Below are 24,081 nucleotides of genomic sequence, written 5' to 3'. Positions count from 1 at the left end.
GACAAACAAGAGGTTGTTAAGCAGACATTGCAGGACTTGCCTTACATGCTGGACATGATCGTGAAGAGTTTTGGAGAAAATGAGAATGTCATCCAGGTAGACAAAGACAAAGCGATTCAGCATGTCTCGGAGGACGTCATTGATGAGCACCTGGAACACAGCAGGGGCGTTGGTCAATCCAAAGGGCATGACCAGGTTCTCATAGTGCCCAGTAGGTGTGTTGAATGCCGTCTTCCACTCGTCCCCTTCGCGGACGCGGATGAGGTTGTAGGCATTGCGGAGATCCAATTTTGTGAAGACTGTGGCTCCCTGTAGTAGCTCGAAGGCAGTCGACATGAGGGGAAGAGGATAACGGTTTTTTATAGTAATCCTGTTAAGGCCACGGTAGTCGATGCAGGGGCGGAGACCTCCATCTTTCTTACTCACGAAGAAAAAACCAGCACCAGCAGGAGAGGTGGACGGACGGATGAAGCCAGCGGCAAGGGCGTCACGGACGTAATCCTCCATGGCGGCGGTCTCTGGAGCAGAAAGGGAGAAGATCCTACCCCTAGGTGGGCATGTCCCAGGCAGGAGGTCAATGGCACAGTCATATGGCCTATGAGGGGGAAGTGATGTGGCTCGAACCTTACTGAAGACCTCTTTTAAATCCTCATACTCGGGAGGCACTCGGGACAATTCAGAGTGCAATGGGGACTCCTGGGACTGGGAAGGAGACTTGGAGCGAAGACAGGTGGTATGGCAGGCGGAGCCCCATTCCGTAAGCCGGCCGGCGGCCCAATCCATGCAAGGATTATGGCAGGCCAACCAAGGGTAACCCAGAACTAATGGAAACACGGGAGAGTGGATAAGGGAGAATTGGATGGTCTCGAAATGTTGTCCTTCCACGCCCAAACACAGGGGGGCAGTAAGATGGTGAATAGTTCCAGAGCCCAGGGGTCTTCCATCCAGGGCGACAACAGTGAGGGGGTGATCAGGATGGGCCAGGGGAATCTTGAGCTGTTTGGCTAAACCTAGATCCATGAAGTTACCATCAGACCCAGAATCCACCAGGGCCTTAAGATCATGTTGTTGATTGCCCCAGAAAAGGGAAGATGCCAGCAGGACCCTAGAAACAGTGGGGCCGGGAGGGATGGTTACGCTCATCTCAGGTCCCACCGTCCTGGACGAGCCCTGGCTTTTCCCACCAACTTTGGGCAGGAAGAGCGAAAGTGGCCCGGTTCCCCACAATAGAGGCAAGATCCCTCTCTCATTCGGCAATCACGTTCAGGCTGCGAGAGACGAGTTACTCCCAACTGCATGGGCTCTTCTGGATCAGTCAAAGATGGACTCGGGATGGCTCGGAGGTTCTCGGATGGCTTCAAAGCAGGGAAGGCTCTTGTCTCCGGAAGTGGGGTGAAAAAGGAGTGGCGTTCTCTTCGCCTCTCACGGAGACGATTATCCACTCGAATGGTGATATCAAAGAGAGACTCCAAATCACTCACCGGATCTCTGGAAGCCAGTTCGTCCTTGATTTCATCCGTGAGACAGTGGCGAAAGGTGGCGATGAGTGCCTCTGAATTCCATTGGCTCTCTGCAGCGAGAGTGTGAAACTCAATAGTGTAGTCCGCAACACTACGAGCCCCCTGGCGAAGCCAAAGTAGTTTGTTAGATGCCACTCTCCCACTGACAGGATGATCAAAGACCCTTTTCATCTCCTCAGAGAAAAGTTGGTAGTTTGAACATGCCAGAGTTTACTGTTACCAGACAGCCGTAGCCCAGGTAAGTGCTTTGCCGGTGAGTAGCGAAATGATGTAGGCTACCCGGGAACAGTCACTGGGAAATAATGAACCTTGTAGTTGGAAAGCCAGGGAACACTGGGTTAGAAAACCTCGACATCCTCCTGGGTTACCGTCATAGCGCTCGGGTGCAGGTAATCGGGGTTCTTTCAAAGGGGGAGGCGAAACCGGAGGAGCGGGTAATGGTGCTGGAGTAGCTTGGATCACCTGACTCTGGCTCTGATGGAAAGCAATGACAAGGGCCTCCAGCTGTTTCAGGCTTCGGGAGAATGACATGGCGAGGCACCGCAGTTCGTCCAAGATCAGTTGTAACTGTTCAAAGATTTGTCATAGCCATTGGTCCTTCTCTGCTGGGTCCATTGTTTGGCTCAGTCTTGCTGTGAGGACTGGAACTTGGTGAACCCAACTGCAGTAAGGCAAACTGAGGCAGAGGTTAGGTTGCAAAAACAAAGATAGACTTTACTTGAAATAAACAAAATAACAACAGCACAAATACAGGCTAGCAGGCCGGCAAGAGGTATCACAAGGCAGTGAAACTCAAGACTGAGCAATGAACATAAACTGAGCACCACTTAAATAGTAGGCATATAACAATGCACAGGTGAGTACAATAAGGAATAAAGAAGGACACAATTAAGAGTTCATGGTGCCCTCTGGTGGCGAGGCGAGGCAGAATCTGGGTCATTCCTGACACTTCAGGCACTATAACAAACATCAATGGGTGAATGCGATCTTTTACCTTAACATTCAGCCTACATGTTCCTTTTGTTTCAATACTTTGTCCATTGTACGCCTTCAAAGCCACTGTCTTGTTCAGTATTTTTGGTCTCACTTTGAGATTCCGTGCATTACTCCAGCTTATGAGGTTTGCCTTAGCACCTGTATCTAGCTTGAAGGGAACAATGGTGCCATTTACCAGCAAGGGGGCTATCCAAACTTCAGTCTTTAGTCCTACGGAATGTACTTCCTTTTCCATATCTTTACCCTGTTTTAAGTCATTTTGCATCATTCCAACATACAAAGTCTCCGATTCCGTGTCTTCAGTCTCAATAGCATGCACTGTCTTTTTACCTTCGGTTTTCTCTTTCCAAAAGCACATTTTAGCAAAGTGATTCCTGCCTTTACATTTTGCGCAGTTCTTCCCATAAGCCGGACACTGTCTTGCCACGTGTCTATTGCCGCACCGTCTGCAATCGTATGGCATCATAGTCCTGAACTCTGTGCGCCCTCTTGTGTCCCTTCTGTGTACTACATCCTGGTAGGTTGTCCAGTCCCAGCGCTCTCACGCCCGTTGCTGTAGTTTTCCCATCGAATTTTTGCGTGTGCATGGCTGAAAGTTCACTAGCATGACATATTTTTACTGCAGCATCCAAAGTTAAGTCATTGTCCCTAAGCATTCTCTCCCTCACCTTCTTGTCAAGTATTCCAAAAATGATCTGATCGCATATCATCGATTCCTTCAAGTCTCCAAAGTTACATGTTTGTGCTTTTGTTTTTAAGTCCGTCAGAAAAACATCAAAGGATTCTCCTTGCTTTTGCCCGCGGGAGCGAAAATCAAATCTCTCAAACGTTTCATTCTTTTTAGGTGTGCAGTATTTATCGAACAAATTTATCACCTTGTCCAGATCATTTTTGTCACCTTCACCTGCGAACGTAAATGTATTATACAGCTCGATTGCCTGCGAGCCAGCCACTGTTAGCAACAAAGCTACCTTACGTGTTCCAGAGCTAGTTGTGGCGTCGATCGCTGTGAGGTAGAGAAGAAAGCGTTGTTTGAATTTGCGCCAATTTTCGTCCAGATTTCCTTCAAGTTGCAGGCTAGTCAGTGGTTTTATCCCTTCCATTGTTGTGGTAAGCCCATATCGTGCGTTCTATAAATCCTGGTACCATGTAATGTTATCTTATATCGTAGTATTAAGAGGCTTATGAGTAGATATCGTTGAGTACTCTTTATTAGGTCTTGTGTTAGTGCCAGCTCGTGTAGTACTGCCGCATGGCCAAGATAAACATAAGAACATAAGAACATAAGAAATAGGAGCAGGCGTAGGCCAATCGGCCCCTCGAGCCTGCTCCGCCATTCAATAAGATCATGGCTGATCTGATCCTAACCGCCAATCTACTATCACTGAACCATCTCCTGAATCTAACAGAATTAGACACACGAAATAGGAGCAGGATCAGGCTACATGGCCCCTGGGCCCGCTCCGCTACCCACAGGGCCATGACCGATCCGAACCTAGACTCATGTCCAAATTCCTGCCCGTTCCCCATAACCCTTTATTCCCTTTACTTCTAGGAAACTGTCTATTTCTGTTTTAAATTTATGTAATGATGTAGCTTCTACAGCTTTTTGGGGCAGCATATTCCATGGACCTACCACTCTCTGAGTGAAGTAGTTCCTCCTCATCTCAGTTTTGAAAGAGCAGCCCCTTATTCTAAGACTATGCCCCCTAGTTCTAGTTTCACCCATCATCGGGAACATCCTCCCCGCATCCACCCGATCCAGCCCCTTCACAATCTTATATGTTTCAATAAGATCACCTCTCATTCTTCTGAACTCCAATGAGTAGAGTCCCAATCTACTCAACCTCTCCTCATATGTCCATCCCCTCATCCGCGGGATTAACCGAGTGAACCTTCTTTGTACTGACTCTAGAGCAAGTATGTCTTTTCTTAAGTATGGACACCAAAACTATATGCAGTATTCCAGGTGTAGTCTCACCAATACCTTGTACAACTGAAGCAATACCTCCCTATTTTTATATTCTATCCCCCTAGCAATGAAAGCCAACATTCCATTGGCCTTCTTAATCACTTGCTGCACCTGCATACTAACCTTTTGAGTTTCGTGCACCAGGACCCCCAGATCCCTTTGTACTTCAGTACTTTCCAGTTTCTTGCCATTAAGATAATAACTTGCTCTACGATTTTTCCTGCCAAAGTGCATAACCTCACACTTTCCAGTATTGTATTCCATCTGCCAAATCTCTGCCCACTTACTTAGCCTGTCTATGTCTCCTTGCAGGTTTTTTATGTCCTCCTCACTCACTACTTTCCCTCCCATCTTAGTATCATCTGCAAACTTTGATATGTTACACTCGGTCCCCTCCTCCAAATCGTTAATATAGATTGTAAAGAGTTGGGGACCCAGCACTGACCCCTGTGGAACACCACTAGTTACTGATTGCCAGTCTGAGAATGAACCATTTATCCCAACTCTCTGCTTTCTGTTAGATAGTCAATCCTCTATCCATGCCAGAATATTACACCCAATCCCATGATTTTTTATCTTAAGCAATAACCTTTTGTGTGGCACCTTGTCAAATGCCTTTTGGAAGTCTAAATACACTACGTCCACTGGTTCCCCTTTATCCACCCTATATGTTACTTCCTCAAAGAACTCCAGCAAATTTGTCAAACATGACTTCCCCTTCATAAAACCATGCTGACTTTGTCCTATTAAATTATGATTATCCAAATGTCCTGTTACTGTCTCCTTAATAATGGACTCCAATATTTTACCTACCACAGATGTTAGGCTAACCGGTCTATAGTTTCCAGCCTTCTGTCTACTGCCCTTTTTAAATAAGGGCGTTACATTAGCAGTTTTCCAGTCTGCCGGGACCTTTGCTGATTCCAGGGAGTTTTGGAAAATTATTACCAATGCATCCACAATCCCTACCGCCACTTCCCTCAAGACCCTAGGATGTAAGCCATCAGGTCCAGGTGATTTATCTGCCTTGAGTCCCATTATTTTACCGAGTACCACTTCCTTAGTGATTTTGATCATGTTTAGCTCCTCCCCCCCTATAGCCCCCTGTTTGTCCAGTGTTGGGATATTCTTAGTGTCTTCTACTGTAAAGACTGATACAAAATATTCATTCAGTGTTTTTGCCATCTCCATATTTCCCACCATTAATTTCCCAGTCTCATCCTCTAAGGGACCAACATTTACTTTTGCCACCCTTTTTCTTTTTATATAACTATAAAAACTCTTGCTATCTGTTTTTATATTTTTTGCTAATTTACTTTCATAATCAATCTTTTTGTTACTTTTTGCTGTCTTTTGAAGTTTTCCCAATCCTCTATCCTCCCACTAGATTTGGCTACCTTATATGCCCTTGTTTTTAGTCGAATACTATCCTTAATTTCTTTACTTAGCCACGGATGGCTCTTTTCTTTTACACCCTTTTCTTCTCAGTGGAATGTATATTTTTTGGAAATTGTAAAATAACTCCTTAAATGTACACCACTGATCATGTATCGTCTTACCCTTTAATCTAGTTTCCCAATCCACTCTACTCAATTCCGCTCTCATACCTTCATAGTCTCCTTTATTCAAGCTTAGCACGCTTGTTTGAGATCCAACCTTCTCACCCTCTAATTGAATATGGAATTCAACCATGTTATGGTCACTCATTCCAAGGGGATCCTTTACTAGGACATTTTTAATTAATCCTGTCTCGTTACACAGGACCAGATCTAAGGTTGCTTTCCCCCTGGTCGGTTCAGTTACATACTGCTCAAGAAACCCATCCCTAATACACTCAATGAACTCATCCTCAAGGCAGCCCTGCCCAATTTGATTTGTCCAATTAATATGATAGTTAAAATCCCCCATAATTATAGATGTTCCCTTATTACAAGCCTCAACTATTTCCTGATTGATACTCCGTCCAACAGAGTTGCAACTGTTCGGAGGCCTACAGACTACGCCCACTAGTGTTTTTTTCCCCTTATTATTCTTTACCTCCACCCAAACTGTTTCATTATCCTGATCTTTTGACCCAATATCATTTCTCTGTATTACAGTGATTCCTTCCTTTATTAACATAGGCACCCCACCTCCCCTTCCTTCCTGCCTGTCCTTCCTGATCGTTAAATAACCTGGTATGTTTAATTCCCAGGCATTGTCACCCTGCAGCCATGTTTCTGTAATGGCCACAAGATCATACCCATATGTAGTTATTTGTGCCATTAACTCGTCTATTTTGTTACGAATGCTACGTGCATTCAGATAGAGAACTTTCAAATATGTTTTGTGACACTTAGTTCCTGCTTTTGCCCTTTTTATTACTTTACCTTTTACTCCATACCTTCTGCCCCTTCCTGACACGCTCTGGTTTTTAATTTCCCCACTGCTACCTAAGTCTATGACCTTCTCTGTTGTCATGTTTATTATTTGCTTTCTAGGAACCTTCCCCCCACTAGTTAGTTTAAAGCCCTCTCTACAGCCCTAGTTATATGATCCGCCAGGACTCTAGTCCCAGCACTGGCCAAGTGAAGCCCGTCCCAACGGAACAGCTTCCTCCTGCCCCAGTACTGGTGCCAGTGTCCCAGGAAGCAAAACCCATTTCTCCCACACCAGTCTTTGAGCCACGCATTTAATTCTCTAATTTTATTTGTCCTAGCCAAATTCGCTCGTGGCTCAGGTAATAATCCAGAGATTATTACCCTTGAGGTTCTGTTTTTTAATTTGACCCCTAGCTGCTCATACTCCTTTAACAGAACCGGCTTCCTAGTCCTATCTACGTCGTTTGCACCAACATGGACCACGACAACTGGATCCACCCCCTCCCACTGCAAGTTTCTTTCCAGCCCAGAGGCGATGTCCTTAACCCTGGCACCGGGTAGGCAACACAGCCTTCGGGACTCTCGCTCTCGGCTGCAGAGAACTCTATCTATCCCCCTAATAATACTATCCCCTACCACTACAACATTTCTATTTACTCCCCCCTCTTGAATGGCCCCCCATTCCACGGTGCTGTGACCAGGTTGCTCATCCTCCCTGCAGTCCCTGCTCCTGTCCCCACAGGGAGTAAGAACCTCGAACCTGTTGGACAAGAACAAGGGCTGCGGCTCCTCCAGCTCTACCTCCTGGATCCCTGTACCTGCCTCACTCGTAGTCACACCGTCCTGTCCCTGACCATGGGCTACATCTGAATTACTTAACTTCATAGGTGTGACCACCTCCTGATACACAGAGTCCAGGTACTTCTCCCCCTCCCTGATGTGTCGCAGTGTCTGAAGCTCAGACTCCAGCTCATCAACACGGAGCTGGAGTTCCTGTAGCAGCAGACACTTGTCACAGACGTAATCACCGTGAGCCTCAATGGGGTTCAGTGGCTCCCACATCTCGCAACAGTAACACATCACCTGCTCCATTCTATTTAATTAATTAAATTTTTTATTTCTTCCTATTTATCCGACTGCCATCAAGCAGCTGTCTTTACTACAGTGTGTAAGGAAATACAGGCATAAATTTTGAGGACATTGGTGACCTTGATTGCCACTTGTGGTAGATGGCACATATGGCAGACAGCACAGCTTTGCAACTGCTGAGATGGAGCCTGTGAAGACAGTTCTTGTGGTCCCAATTCCTGTGGATCCAGTTCCCCTCTTTGCCATAATGGTCTGCCAAGGCCTGCAGGTATAATAAGTGGTGTACTGACAAGTGCTGGCAATACACTTGCATTTTTCATATTGTACCATTTTAACCATGAACTACTGTCATTGTCACCTTTGCTTCTTAATTTATTTAGAATGTTTGGTCTTCCTGAAAACCAAAATTAAAATAAATATTATTTCCAGAAAACGAAGAGTTAATTGCCACAAAACCGAGTGTACAAGTCACTGCTTTATTCCAAATTGTCACTTTAATTTAAAAAATCTAATTTGTACCACCATATACATGGTGCCCTGATTTTACAGAATTTAAAAACATGCATGAGGTGCTGATCCCTCTTACATTTCTAACTATCACTCTATTGTCCTCACACTGGTATTTTCTAATGATACTAAAGCTGCTTAACACTCTCAAATTATCAATCTTCTTTAAAGTTCTTGGCTAATCCATGATCACCACTGTGGCTTTCCACGTGAAAATTACACAGGAGATCTTATAGTTCATCTTATGTATCTCTGGAACTCTGCTCTTGAGCACTATGCTGATTAATCTATAATTATCATAACCGGCCTTTGACAGCGCTTGGAATCTTCCACTTCTGAACAATTTATCATATTATAGTCTCCCAACAAAAGGAATGTTTCTCTGATTCATTTCTATTAACTCAGTGGTTCCTCAGCACTCTTCTTACTTCCACTTTGTTCCTTTTTCATATCCATTCTTATTTTTCTTATTATTCACTTGCAGAAGATGGGCATTATTGGCAAAGGCAACTTTTATTGCCCATACCTACTTGCCTTTGAGAAGGTGGTGATGGACCTTCTTCTTGAACCGTTGATATCCATGTGGTGAAGGTAATCTCACAACGCTGTTAGGTAGGGAGTTCCAGGATTTTGACCCAGCAGCGATGAAGAAATGCTGGGATGGTGTGTGACTTGGCGTGGAACTTGGAGATAATTGTGTTCCCATGTGGCAATGATAATGCCAAAGAATTTCAAGAGGAGGTGGTTAGATTCTCTCTTGTTGGAGATGGTCATTGCCTGTCACTTGTGTAGAAAGATACATGCCACTTATCAGCCCAAGCCTGGATGTTGTCCAAGTCTTGCTGCATGTGGGCATCGACTGCTTCATTATGTGAGGAATTATGAATGTAGCTGAATATTCTGCAATCATCAACAAACAGCTTCACTCTGACCTTATGATGGAAGGAAGGCCATTGATGAAGGAGCTGAAGTTTGTTCTCGGATGTTGCCCTAAGGAACTCCTGCAATGATGCCTGAGATTGAGGCGATTGGCTTCCAACAACCGCAACCACCTTCCTTTGTGCCAAGTATGACTCCAGCCACTCGGAAGTTTTCCCCATAATCCCCATTGACTTCAGTTTTACTAGGACTTCTTGTTGCCGCACTTGTGAAAGGCAGTCACTCTCGCCTCTGGAATTCAGCTCTTGTGCCCATGTTTGGACCAAGGCTGTAATGAGGTATGGAGCTGAGTGGTCCTGGTGGAACCCAAACTGAGCATCAGTGAGTAGGTTATTGGTGAGTAAGTTTTGCATGATAGCACTGTTGATGACACCTTCCTTCGCTTTGCTGATGATTGAAAGTAGACTGATTGGGCGGTTTGGATTTGTCCTGCTTTTTGATGGTTCCATTTTGCTTTTGTTAACTTCCTTCAGATCACATCCCCTGAATGTGCACAATGTTCATTTCTCTCACAGTGCAGTGGTTGAATCATTAATTTTGCCCACTATCTTCTGTAACCTCAAATGGAATTCTTACATTTCCTCCATTGCTAAAGCTGCCTCCAAGAAGCTTGCTTTGCTTTTTTGTGGGAAGCATTTATTTCCTCTTCAATTACATTTAACTTTCCATAAAGGCCAAATCTACATAAAAACTCATGAAAGGCATCCTGATATGAATGCGTTATATGCATTCTCAGTATTTTTATCAAATGACTCAGATTTCACGGCTGTTTAATGAATTACAAAGATGATTTTAGCAATTTATCCAAACATCTATTCTCAAACACGCAAGGGTTAATATTCAATATTCTGGATGTAAAGCTCTAACGGTTCCACACAATCCCTCACAATAAACAGATCACACACTGACAGTATTAGTCAACTTCTGCCTCTAGCATCAGATGTTCTAAAGAGTTTACATCAATGACATTGAAATGAAACAAGTTTAAGTTCTTTTGAAAGCTTTTGAATGCAACATTAGCTTTGAACATTTTTCTGTGTTTGATCCTTCATGCTGCTTTTACCAACTGTTTAACATCTGTGAATCTCTCAATATATTTTGATCTGCTCTTATCTAGCTATTGATTAGATTTCTAAAATTATACTCTTTCCCCCTTTACTTTTGTCCAGTTTGATATACATGATAAAAATACAGAATATAGCAATTCAAAATGATACTTATTACATTATAAGTTAAAACCAGGCTAGTTAGGGACTAGATGACGTGGTTTGCCTAACCTGTGAGAAGTATAAAAATGTTCCATTCCCCAGCACTATTAAGACATCTTCCACATTGCAAAAAAAAATCAGCACAAAATTAAAGAAAAGGAAGAAATGAAAGATAGAACAGATTGTGATTTGTTTTCCAATGGATGAGATAACTTTGCAGACCCTAATAATGGCCCAGAAATTCAGGTTGGGGGCTTCCCGTGGGTGTAAGCCCCCGACGTGCACTTACCTTGCGCGCCGGCCGTTGTGCTGTGGGCCCACGTGGAATTCCGATCCTGGGCCTGCTCCAACTGCCGGCACGCAGTGTTTGTGTATCCCAGGGGCGCAGTTAGTTCGACGGGTCCCCTGGGATCACGTGGGCCATGGAGAGCCAATCGGAGCAGGGAATGCTTCATTCATAAGTTTGCCAGGAAGGGCTGTCAAAACTTATAAATACTGCAGACCCAAAACATCACTAAATCTTCAAATAAATTTTTTAAAAAGCACATTTTTTAAATAAACTATCAATTACATGAAATAGCTATTTTAAACAATAATTTAAATTTTTGCAAAAAATAATTTTATTTTCTAACGGGGCTAAAAATAATCTTATCTTGCTTTAAAGTATTTAAAAATAATAAACCTGTGGAAAAAATGTTTTAATTTTAATTAATTCACCACTTACCTTGTAAAAAGCAGGCCTTGTGCCTGCTTTTTATATGTCTAACTTCTGGAGACTTACCCTCCCGGGAAAACCTGCAAAAAAACTGCAAGTTCGATGCACACGCGCAGCCCCTCCTGCGCACGCGTTCGAACTCTGAACCCCTTCTTTCAGGGGAACGGAAGTGCCGGTTTCCCACGCATGCGCAGTGCATGCAGGAAACCAGCACTTCCATTGGGCCCACGGGTGAGTACCCAGCGCGTACTCACCTGTGGAGACCCGAATCTCTGGGCCATTGATTCTGCAGCATTGAGCATCAGCTTGACTTGCTTAGCAGCACTGTCAACTATAGAAGTTTGTGGGCTTCCAATGCAGCATTGTTAAAGGTGCTGTCCTTTGGACAAGATGTTAAACCAAGATCCCATCTGCCTCTTCAGGAAGATGTTAACATGTGTGGAGCTAGGAAGGTATTAGGATTGATATTCTGTAAGGATGAGATAAAATAGACAGAAGGGGCTTCTTCATTCGAGCCCCCCTTATGGTGGGAATTAGACTTGTGAAAAGTTCTTGATTATCAATATCTTCTGCAGTCTTTACACAGTCTTTATTAAAGCAGAGCTACAAAAGTTTACAATGTGGTAAATTTAATAATTTTGTTCTCGCAGTGCAGAGCTTAAAGCAACCATGAATTTGTAGAAGTCAGCGTGCCCCACACGATTCTCATTCCATTTATTTTAATGACTAATATTCTCCTCACCCAAGTTCCTGATATGCACTCTGATCACACAAAGCTTTGTACGTGGAGTGCTGATTTGTAACGTCTATCCAATATTGTTTGAATAAATGAAATAATTCTAGTTTTGTTAAATTTTTATTATAATAATGCAGCCTATGTTTTGCTGTAGTGATTTTGGGCTAAAAATTGGATAACCCCCGAAAACCGGTGCGGGGATCACGATGCATGATCACCCCGTGCCCGTTGAAAGGAATGCATGCCGCTCGCGACCTTTGTGCTGCCTGCCAAATATAATGATTGTGGCATTCAGTCCAGTGCTGAATGTGCTGCTGAGTGGCTGAACGTTCACCAGGGGGGCAAGTTCGTGCGAGACTAGCACCAATGAAAGCTAGCCTGCACTTCTTAAAGGCAGACTGCGCCTCTTAAAGGGGAGATGCATTCTGCCTGCAGCACCTCATTGAGCTGGCCGGGGAAGACAATGAAAAACAACTACTAATGTCAGAACAGGGGAGCGAGCGTGCAACAAGGTTCTTGGATACAGCACTGGAGGCTTTGGTGCAGGAGGTAGATAGGAGGAGAGAGGTCCTATTTCCACAGGGGGCCAGGAGGCCCTCCAGACAAAATCAAAAATGCCAATGGGAACAGATAGCCATAATTGTCAATGTCAGCAGTGTCACCCCAAGGACCTGGCTGCAGTGCAGGAAGAAGTTCACACGAGTGGGCAAGATTAGTGCATTCATCTTCAAGTGTCATATCCCAACATCTGCACCACTATCCTCACATACTGCTCAATGCACCACACCCCCATCACTCACCTACCAACAATCTCTACCAAACACGACTCATACCTCACATTCATGGCTTCACCTCACCCTCATGCACTTATCACTGCTGCAAGCCTTACCCACATCTCACAGCTTGTATACACTGTCAGCTATTCAACCATGACAGGCACATCACCCAAACACATTGCACCACACTCACTGACACACTTCTCTTTCTCTTGGATATTAAGGGAATCAAGGAATATGGGGATAGTGCAGGAAAGTGGAGTTGAGTTAGAAGGTCAGCCATGATGTTATTGAATGGCAGAGCAGGCTCAAGGGGCTGAATGGCCTACTCCTGCTCGTATTTCTTATGTTCTCATGTTCTTATATTTTTGCAGAACAAGGTGGCTCAAATTCGGAACCAGCAAGGGCTACCTGAAGTGACACAGGTGTGCCGGCATAATCTCACCCCCATGGAGGAGACAGTGCTGACCATTCTTGGGAGGGAAATCATTGAGCCTATGGCCAGCGGCGGGGCTGAAGCAATCCAAGATGACGGTATCCTCAAACCTAATCCTCCTTCTCATATCCCACTTGCCCCTCATCCCGCAATTTCTTCTGACTTAGAAGCTGCAGATAGTGTATGCATGCACCTCTTGCTTTGCCCCCTCCCCTCACCACAACCATACCATTGTGCCTTTCTCCTTTCAGATAGCCAAGAACTGCAATCTGCTCACACACTGGTGGAGGAGCAGGAAGACAGTGATCACGAAGACACAGCATCACTCGATTTCACACTCCCAGCCACCAGCTCAGATACTGACATTCCGCATATGTTAGAGGATAGCTTAGATGTGGGATCTGCAGGTGATGAGTGGCCTGCAGCCAGGGCAGGGGGAAAGGGTAGTGTAGGTGCCAGCTCCCAGAGGGCGAGGTCACACACGAGTTCTGCTGCAGAGGTTGGGTGGCTGCTGCTTGTGCTGCAATGGAAGCTGAGACATTGGTTATCAGACGTTGCATCATGGTTGGGTTCACCACCCCTTGCATGCTGGAAAGGATGGGCTCGTAGCTCTGCACAAAGCCCTGTGCAAGGTTGGTGCTGGACTCCTCCATGCTCCTTGACATTGCACGCAGGCTTTCTGGCAGGCTTGTCAATACACTAAGCATTTCATCGTGCACACCCATCAACTTTCTTCTGTAGCCAGCTCCATCGAAGTGCTCATCTGAGTCCTTTGCAGCAGAACTCATGTGTGACCTCGCTCTCCGGGGAGCTGGCACCTGCGCTACCCCTGCCCCCTGCCCTGGCTGCAGGCCACTAGTGTCCCATATCTCACCACGTGCAGATCCCACCTCTATGCTATCCTCTAAATTACACGCAGTGTCAGTACCTAAGCTGATGGCTGCGAGTGTAAAGTCAAGTGACATTGCTTCTTCATTATCAGTGCCTTGTGCTTCCACCTGTTGCTCCTCCACCACTCTCTGGCCAGGTTGCAGTTCTTGGCTATCTGATAAGAGAAAGGCACAAGGGTTAGGTTGTAGTGAGGAGAGTGCGGGGTGGGGGGAAGCAAGAGCTGCTTGCACACACCATCTACAACTTGTAAATCAGAAGAAATAGTGGGATGAGGGGTAAGTGGGATGTGAGAAGGAGGATTTGGTATGAGGATACTGTCATCTTCTATGAGTTCAGCTCTGCTGCTGGCCACGACCCCAGCAATGGCCATTCCAATGATGGAGAGCACTTTCTCTTCCGTGGTGTAAGGATATACAGGTGCGCCTCTGGTTGTGCACCACCTTGTCCTGCAAGAGAGAGGGAGGTGTGTCAGTGAGTGTGGTGCAATCTGTTTGGGTGATGTGGCTGTCAGGGATGAATAGCTGACAGTATGTGCAAGCTGTGAGATGTGGGTGTGAGGATGTCAGGTATGAGTCGTGATTAATAGAAATTATTGGTAGGTGAGTGATGGGGGTGTGGTGGATTGAGCAGTGTGTGAGGCTAGTGGTGCAGTTGGTGGGATATGGCATTTGAAGATTAATGCAACAACCTGACAACTCATTTTCTTTTTATTCATTCATGGGAGGTGGGCGTCGCTGGCAAGGCCACCATTTATTGCCCACCCCTAATTGCCCTTGAGAAGGCAGTGGTGAGCCACTTTCTTGAACCGCTGCAGTCCTTCATAGAATCATAGAATGGTTACAGCATTGAAGCAAGCCATTCGGCCCGTCGAGCCCATGCTGTTCTCTGCAAGAGCACATCAGCTAGTCTCACACCCCCGCCTTTTCCCCGTAGCCCTGTAGATTTCTTTCCTTCAGATACTTATCCAACTCCCTTTTGAAAGCCGTGATTGAATCTGCCTCCACCACCCTTCCAGGCAGTGCATTCCAGATCTAAACCACTCCCTGCCTAAAAAAGTTTTTTCTTATGTCGCCTTTGGTTCTTTTGCCAATCACCTTAAATCTGTGTTCTCTGTATCTCGACCCTTCTGTCAATGGGAACAGTTTCTCTCTATCTACTCTGTCCAGACCCCTCATGATTTTGACACCTCTCTCAAATCTCCTCTCAATCTTCTATGTTCCAATGAGAACAACCCCAGTTTCTCCAGTCTATCAACTTAACTGCAGTTCCTCATACCTGGAATCATTCTCGTAAATCTTTTCTGCACCCTCTCTAAGGCCTTCACATCCTTCCTAAAGTGTGGTGCCCAGAATTGGACACAGTACTCCAGTTGGGGCCGAACCAGTGTTTTATACAGGTTCATCATAATTCCGCTTTTGTACTCTATACCTCTATTCATGAAGCCCAAGATCCCGTAAGCCTTTTTAACTGCTTTCTCAACCTGCCTTGCCACCTTCAACGATTTGTGCACATATACCCCAGGCCTCTCTGTTCCTGCACCCCCTCAGGACTGTACCATTTAGTTTATATGTCCACTCCTCCTTCTTTCTACCAAAATGTATCACTTCACACTTTTCTGCGTTAAATTTCATCTGCCACGTGTCTGCCCATTTCACCAGCCTGCCCATGCAATACTGCAAATTTTGAAATTGTGCCCTGTACACCCACACCCAAGTCATTAATATATATCAAGAAAAGCAGTGGTCCTAGAACTGACCCCTGGGGAACACCACTGTATACCATCCTCCAGTCCGAAAAACAACCATTCACCGCTGCTCTCGGTTTCCTGTCACTTAGCCAATTCCATATCCATGCTGCCACTCTCCCTTTTTTTCCATGGGCTTCAACTTTGCTGGCAAGCCTATTATGTGGCACTTTGACGAACATCTTTTGGAAATCCATGTACACTATGTCAACTGCATTACCCTCATCAACCCTCTCTGTTACCTCATCAAAAAACTTGATCAAGTTAGTTAAATATGATTTGCCTTTAACAAATCTGTGCTGGCTTTCCTTAATTGATCCACACTTGTCCAAGTGACTGTTAGTTTTGTCCCTGATTATTGTTTCTAAAAGCTTCCCCACTACTGAGGTCAAACTGACTGGACTGTAGTTGTTGGGTTTTATCTTTACACCATTTTTTGAACAATGGTGTAACATTTACAATTCTCCAGTCCTCTGGCACCAACCGTGTATCTAAGGAGGATTGGAATATAGTGGCCAGTACCTCCGCGATTTCCGCCCTCAATTCAATCAGCATCCTAGGGTGCATCCCATCCGCTCCTGGTGACTTATCTACTTTAAGTACAACCAGCCTTTCCAATACCTCGGCCTAGAAATTCAGTTGCGTGCGCCAGCCGTTAGCGCCTTAGGAGGAGTAGATCTCGAGCGCTAGGCACTTAGCGGCCGGGCGCAGGGCGATCTGCACCTACGCCCAACTTCAGTAGACATTTAGCGCCGGCGCAAAGTGTTTGCGCATGCTCAGCTGCGCGCGCAGCTTATGACGTCATTTCGTCGTGCAACGCCCTTTGTGCGCCCCAAACCGGAACTTCAGTCACGCCCGCCCAATGTGGGCGTGGTGGTGCTAAGAACTGTGAAGTGGAACGCAGCAGAGGCCCTGCGGGCCTCGGGGAGCGCTAATTAAAGGGCACTTACACTGAACTATAAAGGCCAGCCATTTTGCTGCAATGACTTTTGTGCAACGGATTTCTGGACAGAGACCAAGGAAGAGACCTTACTGATTTGGCCCAACATAGGAGAGGTATTTTTGGCTTCTGGCCAGAGCTTGGAAATTTGCCTCATTGTGATTTCATTGTTTGCAAGTATATTATGGGGGCTGCATGGGGTTCCAACCCTCAGTTCCAGCATTATGTGCGAAGGGCTCGCAGACGCTGTGTGAGAGGGGCAGCCATGCCTAGACGCAGAGGGGGCATCAGGCGTCGGCAACGTAGGCCTTACCCACTCAGGGAATACCGCCAGCAGGTGTCCTATCTCACCATGACTGCCGCGCAGTGTGTTAAGAGGCTGCGCTTCAGAAGGGAGGTGGTTGCAGAGATCTGCCAGCTGCTTCACAGAGATCTGCGTCCACAGCTGATGTGCAGGACGTCTCTGTCAGTGGAAGTGAAGGTCACGGTGGCTCTGAACTTTTATGCAAGCGGCTCCTTCCAAGCCGCTGCTGGGGACATAGCTAACATATCCCAGTTCGGCGTGCATCACTGCATCCGGCAGGTCACCGATGCCCTTTTCACAAGGAGACACCAATTCATCGCCTTCCCCATGACCCTGGAGAGGCAGGAGCAGCATGCAGTCGGATTTGCGAGGATCGCGGACTTCCCCATGGTGCAGGGCGCCATTGACTGCACGCATGTGGCTTTGCGGGCACCTATCGACAATGCCGAGGATTACCGCAACCGGAAGGGCTACCATTCCCTCAATGTACAGCTGGTGTGTGACAACAGGCAGCGCATCCTAGCTGTCAATGCCCGCTTTCCAGGCAGCAGCCACGATGCATTTATCCTGCGCCAGACTACTGTGGCTGACATGTTCCAGGCACAGCCTCCCCCAAGAGGATGGCTTATCGGGGACAAAGGCTATCCTTTGTGTACATGGCTCATGACCCTGCTCCGCGCGCCCAGGACCCCTGCTGAGGAGGCATACAACGAAAGCCATCAAGCCACAAGGAACATCATAGAGCAAACGATTGGCGTCCTCAAGCAACGGTTCCGCTGCCTGGATCGCTCCGGCGGATCTCTGCAGTATTCGCCGGATAGAGTCTCCCAGTTTGTCGTCGTTTGCTGCATGCTGCACAACCTGGCTATCCACAGGACTCAGGCACTGCCACCTCACGTTGGACCACCACCTCAGGAGGAGGAGCAGGAGGACCATGAGGAGGAGGAGGAGGAGGAGGAGGAGTACCAGCCCAGGAGGGAGCCACAAGGTCCAAGGGCCGTCCGTCGGCGGCTTATTGAACGACACTTCTAGGCCCCCTGTCAGGGAATGGCTTGTGGCAATGAAGGGACATGAATGCAGCCGCTCCGCAAGCCCTCAGCCGGTTAACGCAACAGCCACTTCAAACATCACACATGGACAAGCTGAATAAAGAAAAAGCTTTATTGAACAAACTCAGGGCCCTTCCCACATGAAACCCAAAAACAGACAACACCCCCAAAAAACAGTCAAAGACATGACTCACTCCCACAACCTGGGGAGGAATAACAAAACTTTTCCATCCAAATGGCCTTCATCCTCGGCCTTACCAAAACAACCCCCCCCATAGACAACACAACCACCCCCATATAAAAAAACATTTGGCAACACACTCTACTTTGTGTGCCGAGAGGGCGAGTCCTTGTCCAGCCTTTTCTGGCCCCTGGCCGACCTGCTGCTCCGCCTCAACCTGGGCCCTGTGGGTGCTGCAAGGCTGGGGGAAGGCTCCTGAGGGGCACATTGCGTGACGGCAGATGCCCTTGGGGGTCGGCCTAGACGAGCTCTGGCCCTCGAGGGGCCGGCTGCTGACTGCTGCAGCTGTGGCTGGGCAGCATCAGTCTCTCCAGCAGCTCGTGGCAGCTTCGCTGGGGGAGTGGCAGTGGCGGCTGCAGCAATGGGGGCAAGCTGGCTGATGCCAGGCGCTCGCTGCTCGCCTGAGACACTGGCACTCGGCCGGGCTGGCACTGCAGCAAGTGCAACAATCTGCTGAAGGCCAGACCGCTGTGCTGCTGCAGCACGGCGGGTGCCCTGGCGATGCCTGCCTGACACAGCGAGTGTGGCAGCAGTGAGTGCCCGTACTGCCCTGGTCTGTGCCCGCATCAGACCAGCCAGTGACTGCACGGCACCACTGATCAACTGGCCACTCGCTGCCTGTGCTGCCCTGAAGTCGTCCCGACTCGCGTCCTGTGCTGCCCTGAATTCGGCCCGACTCGTGTCCTGTGCTGCCCTCAATTCGGCGCGACTCGCGTCCTGTGCTGCCCCGAATTGTTCGAGACCCCTGGCCTGTGCTGCCCCGAGTTGTTCGAAACCCCTGGCCTGTGAGGCCCCGAAATCGGACACACTATGAGCCAGGGACTCGATGGCCTCAGGCAACCGTGCCACAACCCCCATGAACTCGGTGTGCCGGCGATCCGAGTCCGCGGACATTTGATCGAGGAGGCGCACCTCCTGGGCGAGGACCGTCTCCGGACTGGAGGCCGGACTCTCCCTCTGGGGAGAAGGCCGCTGAGCTGGCCGACCCTTCCCGCGTGGCTGGACGCCACTGGGCCCAGCAACTACACTCCCCTGCAACACTTCCCCCCTCTGGGGAGAAGGCAGCCGAGCTGCCCGACCCTTCCCGCGTGGCTGGACGCCACTGGGCACAGGAGCTACACTCTCCTGCAACACTTCCCCCCTCTGGGGAGAAGGCCGCCGAGCTGCCCGACCCTCCCCGCATGGCTCGACGCCACTGGGCACAGGAGCTACACTCCCCTGCAACACTTCCCCCCTCTGGGGAGAAGGCCGCCGAGCTGCCCGACCCTTCCCGCGTGGCTCAACACCACTGGGCACAGGAGCTACACCCCCCTGCAACACTTCCCCCTGCCTCTCCTCCAGGGAAGACGTGTCCCCTCCATTGCCATCCCCTGGCGCGGATGAGGGTTCCCCCGATGGGCCGCCTTCCTCTTGCTCCTCCTCGTCCTCCTCTTCCGAGGGACTGTCACTGGCAGCTTCAGGGACCTCCTCCTCACCAGCTGAAAGCAGGAAGGCACAAGAGTAGCTTTAGAGTGAGGACAGGGCGTCAGCGAGGGAGGCATGAGTGGTGGCATTCAGCGCATTGGTCGGACAGTGGCAAAGGATGTAGATCTGAAGCGCAAGGGGAACGAGAGAGGTCCAAAAGGTCATGTCCTTACCATTGGGGCCCAGCACAGGGTCGGCATCTCCACATGCAACGGGGCCAATCAGCCGGCCACCCATGAGTCGACCCACGCGCTCCTCCAGGTCACTGAACTGCTGGAACTGGGGACGGCCTCCCCCGGTGACAGTCCGGCTCCTCAGGTTCTGGGCCAGCTTGGCCTGCAAGAGAAAGGATGGCCTCTAAGTACAGTGTGGTGCCCTGTTGTTGTGTGCACTGCCTCCCATGGTCGAATAGCTTGGCCAGTGTGGTGCCCTGTTGTTGTGTGCACTGCCTCCCATGGTCGAATAGCTTGGCCAGTGTGGTGCCCTGTTGCTGTGTGCACTGCCTCCCATGGTGGAATAGCTTGTGTAAAGTGCAGAAAGTGCAATTGATGTTCATGCCAGTGCCATCGCTGCTGGATGAGGGCTGGCCATTAGGGCTTTGAGGTCCCTTTGCCCATAATGTGAGGTGCACATGCAAGGATGAGGAGGACACTGGAAAGGGTACTCACCCTGACAATCCGAGTGAGGTCGTTAAACTTTTTCCGGCATTGGACACCAGTCCTGGGGACATCGCAGGTGGCTGTGACCCTCTGGGCGATATCCCTCCAGGCTCTCCTGTACACCCTGGTGGCAGGCTTCTTGCCACTGTCCGGGAACAAGATATGGTGTCTCCTCTCCAAAGCCCTAACCAGCACCTTTAAATCATGGGCAGAGAAGCGCTGCGCTCGCTCACGGGCCCTCTGCATCCTTCCTGGCGCTATTTCTCTCCAGCAGCAGTGTTTAGGCCTAGCTGGAGGGCTGCAGTATCCAGGGCGTGGCAGCAGACCAAGTCGACCCTTCCCCCTTTAAGAGCTGGCCGGCGCCAGGGTGTCTGCTGTCAATCAAGACATGACCGCACCTGCGCTGCGCCCGGCCTCGGCGGTATCAGTCTGCACCGCCGGCTTAGCGCCTAAAGATAGCCGTTCATCGCCAGTTTTAGCGCTCGAGCAAACTCCTTGGCCAAAGCTACTGAATATCGGCGAAGTGGCCTCCACTTTGCGCCGGGCGCAAACTTTAGCGGCCGCCCGACTTAACGCTCCAAAAGTGGCTATACTGAATTTCTAGGCCCTCCTCTTTATCAATTTTTATCCCATCAAGTATCTCCACTACCTCCTCCTTCACTATGTCTATGGCAGCATTCTCTTCCTTGGTGAAGACAGATGCAAAGTTCTCATTTAGTACCTCAGCCATACCCTTTACCTCCATGCATAGGTCTCCTTTTTGGTCCCTAATTGGCCTCACCCCTCTTCTTACTACCCTTTTACTATTTATATGCCTATAGAAGACTTTTGGATTACCTTTTATGTTGGCTGCCATTCTATTCTCATACCCTCTCTTTGCCCCTCTTATTTTCTTTTTCACTTCTCCTCTGACCTTTCTATATATCGCCTGATTCTCAGATGTATTTGCAACCTGACCTCTGTTATACGTGCTCTTTTTCTGCTTCATCATATTCTCTATCTCTTTGGTCATCCAGGGAGCCCTGACTTTAGTTGCCCTGCCCTTCCCCCTCGTGGGAATGTACCTCAACTATACCTGAACTATTTCCTCTTTAAAGGCAGCCCATTGTTCCATTACAGTTTTGCCTGCCAATCTTTGATTCCAGTTTACCCGGGCCAGATCCGTTCTCATCCCACTGAAATTGGCCTTCCCTTCCCCCCCCCCCGTTAAACATTTTTACTCTAGATTGCTCCCTGTCCTTTTCCATAGCTAATCTAACCTTTATGATACCATGATCACTGTTCCCTAAATGTTCACCTGCTGATACTTGCTCCACTTGATCCAGATCCAGCAATGCCTCCTCCCTCATCGGGCCAGAAACATACTGATCAAGAAAGTTCTCCTGAACACACTTCAGAAATTCTTCCCCTTCTCTGCCGTTAACACTATTACGATCCCAGTCTATATTAGGATAATTGAAGTCCCCCATTACTACTACTTTATAGCTCTTGAACCCCTCTGTAATTTCTCTGCAAATTTGCTCCTCCATATCTTTCCCACTATTTGGTGGTCTATGGAATACACCCAGTAGTGTAATGGCACCTCTATTATTTCTTATCTCTAGCCATATAGATTCTGTCCTTGACCCCTCCAGGACATCCTCCCTCTCCAGCACTGTAACATTCTCCTTGACCAATACTGCCACACCACCTCCTGTCTTCCCTTCCCTATCTTTCCTGAACACTTTATAACCAGGAATATTTAATACCCAATCTTGCCCTTTTTTGAACCAGGTCTCAGTTATTGCCACAACATCATATTCCCATGTGGCTATTTGTGCCTGCAGCTCACTTACCTTGTTTACTATGCTTCATGCATTCACATACATACACTGTAAACCCATCTTAGACCATCCTGGATTCTCTCTTAGATTGACCCCCCACCCCCCCCCCCCCCCCGCAATTCTTACTATTTCTTACTTTAGTGCTCTCTGCCTCTCCCAATCCTTTAAGCACTTTATTTCTCCTTTCTAATGTTACATCCTGGTGCCCATCCCCCTGCCAAATTAGTTTAAACCCTCCCCAACAGGTCCTTGTGGTGAAGGTACTCCCACAGTGCTGTTAGGTAGGGAGTTCCAGGATTTTGACCCAGCGTGTGAGGTCATTGAACTTTTTGCGGCTTGGGGCTTGACTCCTGGCATTGACTACCACGGCTATCTGGTCTCACTGCCTTCTGAGGCACGATTGGAGCTTAAACATCGGCATGGACTGATTGGGCCGAATGGCCTGTTTCTGTGCTGTATATTCTATGTCATTCTGTGTAACTTCAGGAGGACATGGAGAGACTGGTGAAATGGGTAGACACATGACAGCTGAAATTTAATGTAGAGAAGTGTGAAATGATACATTTTAGTAGGAAGAATGAGGAGAAGCAATATAAACTAAATGATACAATTTTAAAGGGTGACCAGGAACAGAGACACCTTTGATGGTGGCAAGACAAGTTGCGATGGCTGTTAAGTAAGCACATGGGATCCTTGGCTTTATTAATAGAGGCATAGAGTACAAAACCTTTATAAAACACGGTTAGGTCTTAGGTCCGCAGCATAACAAAGACCGCCTACTTCCACCTTCGTAACATCACCCGTCTCCGCCCTTACCTCAGCTCATCTGCTGCTGAAAACCTCATCCATGCCTTTGTTACCTCTAGAGTTGATTAATCCAACACACTCCTGGCTGGCCTCCCACATTCCACCCTACGTAAACTTGAGGACATCCAAAACTCGGTTGTCCGTGTCCTAACTCACACCAAGTCCCGTTTGCCCATCACTCCTGTGCTCGCTGACCTACATTGGCTCCTGGTTAAACAGCGCCTCGATTTCAAAATTATCATCCTTGTTTTCAAATCCGTCCATGGCCTCGCCCCTTCCTATCTCTGTAATTTCTTTCAGCCCCACAACCCCCCGAGATGTCTGCGCTCCTCTAATTCTGCCCTCTTGAGCATCCCTGATTATAATTGCTCAGCCTTTGGTGGCCGTGCCTTCTGTTGCCTAGGCCCTAAGCTCTGGAATTCCCTGCCTAAACCTCTCCACCTCGCTACCTCTCTTTCCTCCTTTAAGACGCTCCTTAAAACCTACCTCTTTGAACAAGCTTCTGGTCACCTGCCCTAATTTATCCTTATGTGGATCGGTGTCAAATTTTTTGTCTTTTAATACTCCTGTGAAGCGCTTTGGGACATTTTACTACATTAAAGGTGCTATATAAATAAAAGTTGTTATTGTTGTTGTAGGTGGTGTATTGTGCTTAATTTTGGGCACCACACTTTAGAAAGGATGTCAGAGCCTTAGAGGGGATGCAGAAGAGATTTACGAGAATGGGCCCTGGGATGAGGGACTTCAGTTATGTGGAGCGACTGGAGAAGCTAGGGTTGCTCTCCTTAGAGCTGAGAAGGTTAAGACGAGATTTGATAGAGGTGATCAAAATCATGAATGGTAAATAAGGAGAAACTGTTTCCAGTGGCAGAAGGGTCAGCAACCAACAATAACAACAGCAACGA

At 47.8% G+C, this 24,081-nt stretch overlaps 1 protein-coding gene across 1 annotated transcript in view; it reads left to right on the top strand.

The window, feature by feature from the left end:
* Positions 1-24,081, top strand: part of necab1 (N-terminal EF-hand calcium binding protein 1) — a 438,822-nt gene that overhangs the window by 134,372 nt on the left and 280,369 nt on the right. The window lies entirely within an intron of this gene.

The sequence above is a fragment of the Somniosus microcephalus genome, chromosome 7, assembly GCF_052327205.1.
Source record: "Somniosus microcephalus isolate GS21.2 chromosome 7, FLI_Smic_1.0, whole genome shotgun sequence".
NCBI classification, from domain to species: Eukaryota; Metazoa; Chordata; class Chondrichthyes; order Squaliformes; family Somniosidae; genus Somniosus; species Somniosus microcephalus.
Note: the sequence above shows the minus strand (reverse complement) of the source record. Positions and strands in the feature narration are given on the sequence as shown.